This window comes from Hypomesus nipponensis, chromosome 11, assembly GCF_054491055.1.
Source record: "Hypomesus nipponensis isolate SF chromosome 11, ASM5449105v1, whole genome shotgun sequence".
Taxonomy (NCBI): Eukaryota; Metazoa; Chordata; class Actinopteri; order Osmeriformes; family Osmeridae; genus Hypomesus; species Hypomesus nipponensis.
Window position 1 is genome coordinate 1,589,115 of NC_140371.1, and position 8,386 is coordinate 1,597,500.

Sequence of the window (8,386 nt, forward strand, 5' to 3'; positions counted from 1 at the left end):
TCCTCCTGTCTCCGTCTCTCTCCTCCTCTCTCCTCCTGTCTCCTCCTGTCTCCTTCTCTCTCCTCCTGTCTCCTCCTGTCTCCTTCTCTCTCCTCCTGTCTCCTCCTGTCTCCTCCTGTCTCCTTCTCTCTCCTCCTATCTCCTCCTGTCTCCTTCTCTCTCCTCCTCTCTCCTCCTGTCTCCTCCTGTCTCCTTCTCTCTCCTCCTGTCTCCTCCTGTCTCCTCCTGTCTCCTTCTCTCTCCTCCTGTCTCCTCCTGTCTCTTCCTGTCTCCTTCTCTCTCCTCCTGTCTCCTCCTGTCTCCTTCTCTCTCCTCCTCTCTCCTCCTCTCTCCTCCTCTCTCCTCCTTTCTCCTCCTGTCTCCTTCTCTCTCCTCCTCTCTCCTCCTGTCTCCTCCTCTCTCCTCCTCTCTCCTCCTGTCTCCTCCTCTCTCCTCCTCTCTCCTCCTCTCTCTGTCCCTGATGGACCTCTCAGAACCCTGTCTTCTCTGCTGCCGCACTGTTGGGTGAGATGAATAACCACTCCCAGCCTGGGGCCATGGACAGCCTGTTTTAATGCTGTTTCCCATCACCTCTCATCAGGTTGGAACACAGGCCCTTTATCTGCCTTATCTGCCTCCCTCAGACTCCCCCATCCCCCCTCCTCTTCCTCCCCCTCTACCTCCCCCCTGCCCTCCTCTTCCTCCCCGTAGAGGGATGATAAAGCCGTCCCCTCCTGTCTCCTTTCCCCCCTCTACCTCTCCACGTCTCTTGCTCTTCACATTGTCCTCTGGCTCCCCCTACCTCCCTCCCTCCTCCCTCTATCTCTCGCTCACTTTCTGATGTTCTCTCCCCCTCCTCCTTCTCTCCTTCTCATCTCTCTCCCTCCTTCTCTCCTTCTCATCTTTCTCCCTCCTTCTCTCCTTCTCTCCCCTCATCCTTAACCTTCATCTCTCTCACGCTCTCTCTCTTTCTCCAGATGCTATCTTCTCCCTGCACCGAGACAAACAGCCTAACTTTAACTTTTAGATTCTGGTGAAGGGCTGTAATATACCAGCTGATTGTTCTTTAACTGACTCATCAATACTGCGGCCTGGAAGAAAAACAGCTCTGGAGGTGTAGAAGTCTAGAGGATGTCTCTCTCTCGCTGAGGATGGTGGGGCGGGTGTAGTTACTGACTCGGGCATTCATCTTATCATCTTTTCATCCTCTTAGAGGTCTTTTGATGTGACCTTGACACTGGCATTTGTTAAAGATTTTATCTGTCTCTTTCTCACTCTCCATTTTTCTTTCCCTTTCTTTATCAATTGCTCTTTTTTTAATCTCTCATTTACCGTCTGTCATTCTTACTGTTACCCTGTCTCTCTTTCTCTCCCTCTCTCTTTCTCCCTCCCTCTCTCCTCCTCTCTGTACCGTTGCGTCACTGTGGAGAACACTTTGGGATCCAGAAGGTTCTGGTGTTGACCACAGGATGACCACACATTAGCAGGGCTGTTCCGGGGGTGTCATGAGGATGAGGGAGGGCTGGTCTGTGGGCATCTCAGCAGACAGGTCAAGAGAGCCAGCCGACAGCCTTTAAATATGTGAACCTGTGACCTCCAGAGCTGCAGTCAAATGCTCTACCACTGAGCTCAACCAATTTGTCTTCCTGCATGAGAATCAGGCGCATCACAATAATGTCACTTTTTACATGAAAGACCAATCTCCCTGTCATGAACCTGCTGACACAGATAGGCCAGCAAGACAAATGGATAGATGAGGTGGATGGATGAGGAGGAGAGATGCAGGTGGATGATCCTGGTGTGCGAGGAGCGGTGCCTGGCTCCCCACCAGAGATGGAGGGATGAGGGCGGAGGAGGGCAGGGTGGTGTAGCCTGAAGGATGCTGGCTGCCTCTCTCTGAGGTCACCTGGCTGCAGGGCTGCAAACCGCATTTTCTATAACCCGCACGCCCCCAGACATTTTTCATAGGGTTGGCTAGATGGGCAAAGGAAAATCTTGGGGTGGCACACCAAAATCAAAACACATAACAGAATTTCAGGAATTATATTTAGCTCTTGTACATAGGCTAGATGGCAATGTCAAGTGTCTGCCTCAAGACAAAAAACGAATATGGAATTTAACAGAGCTGTACTGACATATGATAACAAACAATGGGGTTTTAAGTGCAATGTTTTAAAAATACGCTCTCGTTGTGATCGGCCCGAATTGCCTAAGTTAGTAATAGGCTACTCTATAGACTGAAATAACCTTTCATTTGTCTAAATTAGCTAGCAAGGTAAGACAGTCAGCCCTCCTAAAATACAGAATTTACCTAGCACTAGCTAATTGGACTAACTACTGTAGCTAACCAACGTAAGATAGGTTGCCCACTGCAAATAGGTAATTTAATATTCAAAAACAGTTGATTGAATATTTGTAGTGACTTTTTTTTCTTGGTATCTGCAGCGTCCAACTGGGCTAGCCTTCATCGACGATAAGCTCCCTCAGCTTCTATGTAGCCCACCGTACGGTTATAGACTGCACTCTCACATGGCCAGTACAACCTCGTGTGGGGGGAGGAGTGTGGAAATACGTTGATTTCTATGACGAAATGTTTCAATCATAGACTGTGGTTTCCCTAGGGTACAATGTGTTTTAAAATATTTTTTTGATGTTGATGTGTCCTACGGTGAAGTAGAAATCCCGTTTTCCATGAATAAAATAAAACTATGTCTGGATGACAGACAATATGCGACTGGGCGATGGGGGGGCGAGTGGGGGGGGGGGGGGGGCAGCAATTTTGTCAGCGTGGCTGAGAAAGTTTAGCTAGCTTGCAAATCCTAAGGATAGCCTTCCGAAGTTGAATTAGCCAATGTCGTTAGCGATGCTAGCTAACGTTGGTTTGCTAGCTGTATTTCACTGGGTCTTGCAGCTGTTTGATTTACTGACATTATTATGAAATGTTATGTTCTACTAGCCATTTGCCTACTTTAGCAAGTCACGGTATTTCCAAGCCCTGATAGTGTAACTGAGACGACACAATAAATAATTCCTCTTTCAATAAGACCCCGTTCCAGTGTTGAGCATTAAATTAGCTGCACGGTCTGCAGAGATCTTGGGACAAAGACCCTTTTTTGTACTAAAACCGGGCTAAACGCCGCTTCGAAATATAAGCTGTACAACCACAAGAAAATCGGGGTTCCATTTCCCAACAATACGGTATACACACATACATTCATACATAGTATGAATAGTAGAATTAAATGAGATCTTCCCAAATTGGTCATCTTGGTTTACAAACCAAGCTCAAGGACAGCCATTTTGGCGTCCCATCCTACTGTAATACTCAGGCTTCAAAGGGCCAGTAGAGTCCTGCATAGCCTGAAATGGCTTGGCATGGATTGACCCATAGCTCAGATGTCCCTCCCTCCCCCACAGGGTATGCCGTGAGTGTCACATCCATTCTTAGAAAGCTTGGCCATGCCTGTCTCCTGGCCTGTCTGTTGAGGCTGCATGAAGATGCTGTAATTACAGGTTGGGCTGGACTCAGGCTCTGCTGGGTTTCTGCTGAGCGGGGGAGAAAAAAAATCACCCCAATTATAGCTACGTGTGTGAGAGAGAGAAGGAGAGAGAGATGTGGACCAAACAGGCTTTCCGGCACAAGTGAAAAACGAAGCAATTACAGCCATGCCCTTCTGTTGGTCGCTGTGTCAGCAGGCGTCTGTGTCTCTCACCGTGGAGACTGGAAGACTCAAACCACCATTTTGGTTAATGATGCTGGTGTGGAACTTGCCCTGGGATGGGGGGTATATCATTTGCCCCCTCCACTGGGTGACATTTTGTGTGACGGATTCTGTCTTGGTGTGCGCAGTCTGTGTGATCTTTAGCCGCGGTCCTGTCTGTAATTTATTTGTACGTCTTTTAATTTCCGAGCGCGGCGCGCGCCTCTTCAAGTGGTCTCGGAGCCGTGTTGAACTGTGCGGTCTGAAACAGGCAGCGGTCAATGTGTTCGACCCCAGATTGTGTGGCGTTTCTTCGGGGGCTTGTCTTAACTGAGTTTGTCTTCACCACAGCCCTGCTCCCGGGAACACGCTTCACCAGACATCCCAGAATGGCTTGTTCACATGGATGTGTCGGTGAACTAATCTCCTCACATTCCATCTAGTTTTATTTGTCGTGACCTTTTTACAAGTTACAGCCCCTTCAACAAGTGCACACATGCCCACAGATAAGCACCTATAACTAACCTGAAACCCTCAGAGAAGAGGGTAAATATCACAACAATTCTGAGGAATAATTGAAGCAGTTGAGAAAACAATTTTCAGGAGAGCCACTTCTTGGTCTTCTCTGTGTGATGTCGCGTAGTAGATGATAACATGTGGAGAAGATAGTAGGACTACTGGTGAGAGAGAGAAAGAGAGAGAGATACATAGAGAGAAAGAGAAAGATAGAGAAAGAGATGAAGAGAAAGAGAGAGAGAGAAATTTGTATATAGAGAGAGGCTGGAGAAGTAATTAAAGGGAATGTGGGAGTGGAACGAAAGGGAGAGAGTGTTACAATTAAGTGAGAAAGACACTGTGTGTATATGCATGTGCGTGTGTGAGAGTTAAGGGGAGGGGTGCTTACTGTTTAGACCAGAACAGCAGGGTGACTGTAGTGTGTGAACAAGGTCTCTGTGATAAAATACACACTCTCTCTTTCTCTTCACAGATTCCTCTTTCCTTCTTCTCAATCTCATTTTCCTTCTCTCTCCTCCATTAACTTGACAATAAGAGAGTAGAGACAGAGAGAAAGTGAGGGCTGAGAGAGGGGTGTGTGAAAGAGAGAAGAAGGTACAGAAAGAGTGTGTGTGTTTGAAGTTAAACCCAGTCCCACAGTTCATCAGGAGCTGGGCGGGTCCTGGTAATCAGAGCCCAGCTGGGCTTGGGTGTTGTCTCTGCTCAGCCCCCACCTGCTTTTAGTGAACCCATAACCATATATACCTCACACTGGGCCCTCAGACCCATACTCACACTGGGCCCTCAGACCCATATATACCTCACACTGGGCCCTCAGACCCATATATACCTCACACTGGGCCCTCAGACCCATACTCACACTGGGCCCTCAGACCCATACTCACACTGGGCCCTCAGACCCATACTCACACTGGGCCCTCAGACCCATATATACCTCACACTGGGCCCTCAGACCCATATATACCTCAGATAGTGTCTAGGAAACTGCATAAACCCCACAGGGCCCACAGAATCGTATTGACCACATAAAGATCACACATAACCATTTATAGACCTCATCCTGGGCCTAGAGAAACCGTCTGTAGACCCTGTTTTCTCAACGTGGACCCCTCTTCAGTCCATAGATAATCTAATGCAGTGCCAGTGAGAAACCTGGTCGAGGAAAATCCCTCAAGCTGAAAGCTCAACCTCCCAGTGGGATGTTGCCATGGTTACTCAGGCGTCGCGTTTAAGGCCACAAGTTCATCAGACGGTACCAGCTAATCAAATGAAGATGTGGTGGGTGGTTATTATGTTCTGTTGGCTTAACTGCCCTGTTTACTGGGTGAGTCTCAGCGAGAGAAAATGACTGTCTGATTGGCCTGTGGTGAGGTCATGTTCATGTCAGAGACATTCACACTCTGGAGAGCAGAGGAACAGAGACAGGGAAAGAGAGAGAGACTACGAGAAAACATAGAGAGAGATGTATAGGTAGGGAGGGAGGGAGGGAGGGAGGGAGGGAGGGAGGGAGGGAGGGAGGGAGGGAGGGAGGGAGGGAGGGAGGGAGGGAGGGAGGGAGGGAGGGAGGGAGGGAGGGAAGTGAGGGAGGGAGGGAGGGAGGGATAGAGGGAGAGAGGGAGAGAGGGAGGGAGGGAGGGAGGGAGGGAGGGAGGGAGGGAGGGAGGGAGGGAGGGAGGGAGGGAGGGAGGGAGGGAGGGAGGGAGGGAGGGAGGGAGGGAGGGAAGGAGGGGGTGCGTGCATGAGTGCGTTATGATTTCAGACAGACACGGTACAACAGCTCCACATGGTAGACGTATCCTGGGTATTTTACGAGCCCTTATTCCAGTTTGGAGAGCACAAACGCTGAATCCCTTTAAGCGTTCTGTCTTGGCCTATCACAGCCCTCGCCATGTTATATATGCCTGCTCACACGCCCAAGGTAACGTTGTACAAGGACAGTCCGTCCACAACAGCTGGGCTCTTCTCAGTTCCCACGTGAACACAGATAAATATTGGCTCTTCTCAGTTCCCGCGTGAACACAGATCACGTTGGCTCTTCTCAGTTCCCGCGTGAACTCAGATAAATATTGGCTCTTCTCAGTTCCCGCGTGAACACAGATCACGTTGGCTCTTCTCAGTTCCCGCGTGAACTCAGATCACATGGCGTCATGGTACATGAAGCTTAATGTGTCTGATCACGGACTTTGAAGCTACATTCTGTGTAGATGTGATTGTTGTGTTCCATGCAGTCTCCATGTAGCCTGACGTTGTCATACTCATAATTCTAGTCAGAATATGAGTCTGAAAACTCTCCGTTGGGCTGTGACTATGGGGCTTGTTTCAACCGAACTCGTAAAACAAATGCCTCTACGCTCAATTCGATAGACCTACAACCAATCAGAGCAACGTATTATGTTGTTTGTTGAAAACGAATTCAACCCAAGGGCTCTTTCGTGCCATTGTTGATTACGTTACTGTTGATCATCTGTCCATCATCATATAAAGCCTGCCCTGGCAATTTCATTGGTCCGTCCCGATTCTAGGTTTTCTGTAGTTGTCCCCAATACGAGACCCTCCAGACCCAACTTCCCGAACACATTTTTTTGTGGGCGGGAGAAGTTGGGCTGGCAGCCAGGCTAGTCTCCATGTCCACTGTTTAGATATTTGGTTTTGCATTTAGCAGCTGCCACCTCATGAACCAACACCTCACAGCATTTACACTTGTTTAGTTTCAGGATTTCAGGATGAGCTATCTATAGCACACCCTTCAAATGACTTCACCTGGACGCTGTGTTTACCTGGATCCACGTGATGTAGCATAATAACACGGCTTCACCTACTGCATAGCTGCGTAATAACATGATAAAAGTCGATCACCTGTAACATTGCTCAGTAATGTGCTGATAACAGAGGATGGCTTGTTTGTGGCCGTACGTCTGGACTCAGACATGCTCCATCAGCACTCGTAGCGAAGGTGACTAACTAGCCTGGAATGTCTGCCGTTTCATGCTGCGTATCCAAATATTGAACTGCCTGTGTTATGCTTTCATATGCTTCTACCGGAGGAGTTTATTTCCCTAACAGTGTGTATGTGTGTGTGTGTATGTGCGTGTATGTTTGTGTGTGTGTGTTATTCTGTACCGAGCCTCCTGTTGGGAAGTCACGTTTGCGTCTGGGGAGGTATGCCAGGTTTGATGTGATTCAACTGTGTGTGTGTGTGTGTACAGCAGGTGCCTTTCATGCTGAGAGCATCCTGGCAAAGAGTGTGGATGTCAGGGGTGGGGGGGGGGCATGGGGGGGGGGGGCAGGGCCAGCTGTCTGACTTTCTCAATCACTGTTTCTTGGACATGGAGATCAACAACAAGGCAAAGCACGGTGTGTGTGTGTGTGTGTGTGTGTGTGTTTGTTTGTTTCTTAGGTCAAGCCCTGACTTCCCAGCAACATTGGTTGTTGCCGCTAAATGCTGTGGTTTTATATAGACTAGGTGTGGTTGTGCACTGTATGTTCAGGAGCTGGAAATTGACCTTTTTAACTTTAATCTAGAATCATGATTCTGTAGGGAGACAGAAGCCTGTATTCAGTAGCAAAAGCAACACAGATGTTAAACACCAACAGGATTGTTAAATCTTAGAGTCTCAGTCAATGGACACTTGTCTAACTAGCAACACAAAGCAATGGTTTTCTTTTTAAACCTGGCTTGCATACAAACCAGCCAGCCAGCAAACCAGCTAATCAAACAGCCAGCCAGCCAGCCAGTCAGCAAGCCAACCAGCTAGCCAGTCAGCCAACCAACTATCCAGCCAGCTTGTCAGCTAACCAGCCAAGCAACCAACCAGCCATCCAGCCCTGCATCCAGACAGCAAACCAGCTAGCCAATCACTTAACCAACTAACTTATCCAGCCAGCCAAACAGCCAACCAACAAGCCAGCCAGCCAGACAGCCTAGATGCAGATATAGCTAAAGCACCAGAGAGACAGGACAGGAACATGGTCTGAGAGAACAGGAACAATACGTTCTAACTTCAACTGCACCAATCATCACCACAAACAGACTGTACCAGTCCATGCCTTAGAAAACCACTATACCACACACACACACACACACACACAACCACACACACACACACACACACACACACACAACCACACACACACACACACACACACACACACACAACCACACACACAACCACACACACACACACACACAC

General features: G+C 48.6%; 1 protein-coding gene across 1 annotated transcript in view; it reads left to right on the plus strand.

The window, feature by feature from the left end:
• The window catches only part of loxl4 (lysyl oxidase-like 4), a 33,295-nt gene that overhangs the window by 3,619 nt on the left and 21,290 nt on the right, over positions 1-8,386 (plus strand). The window lies entirely within an intron of this gene.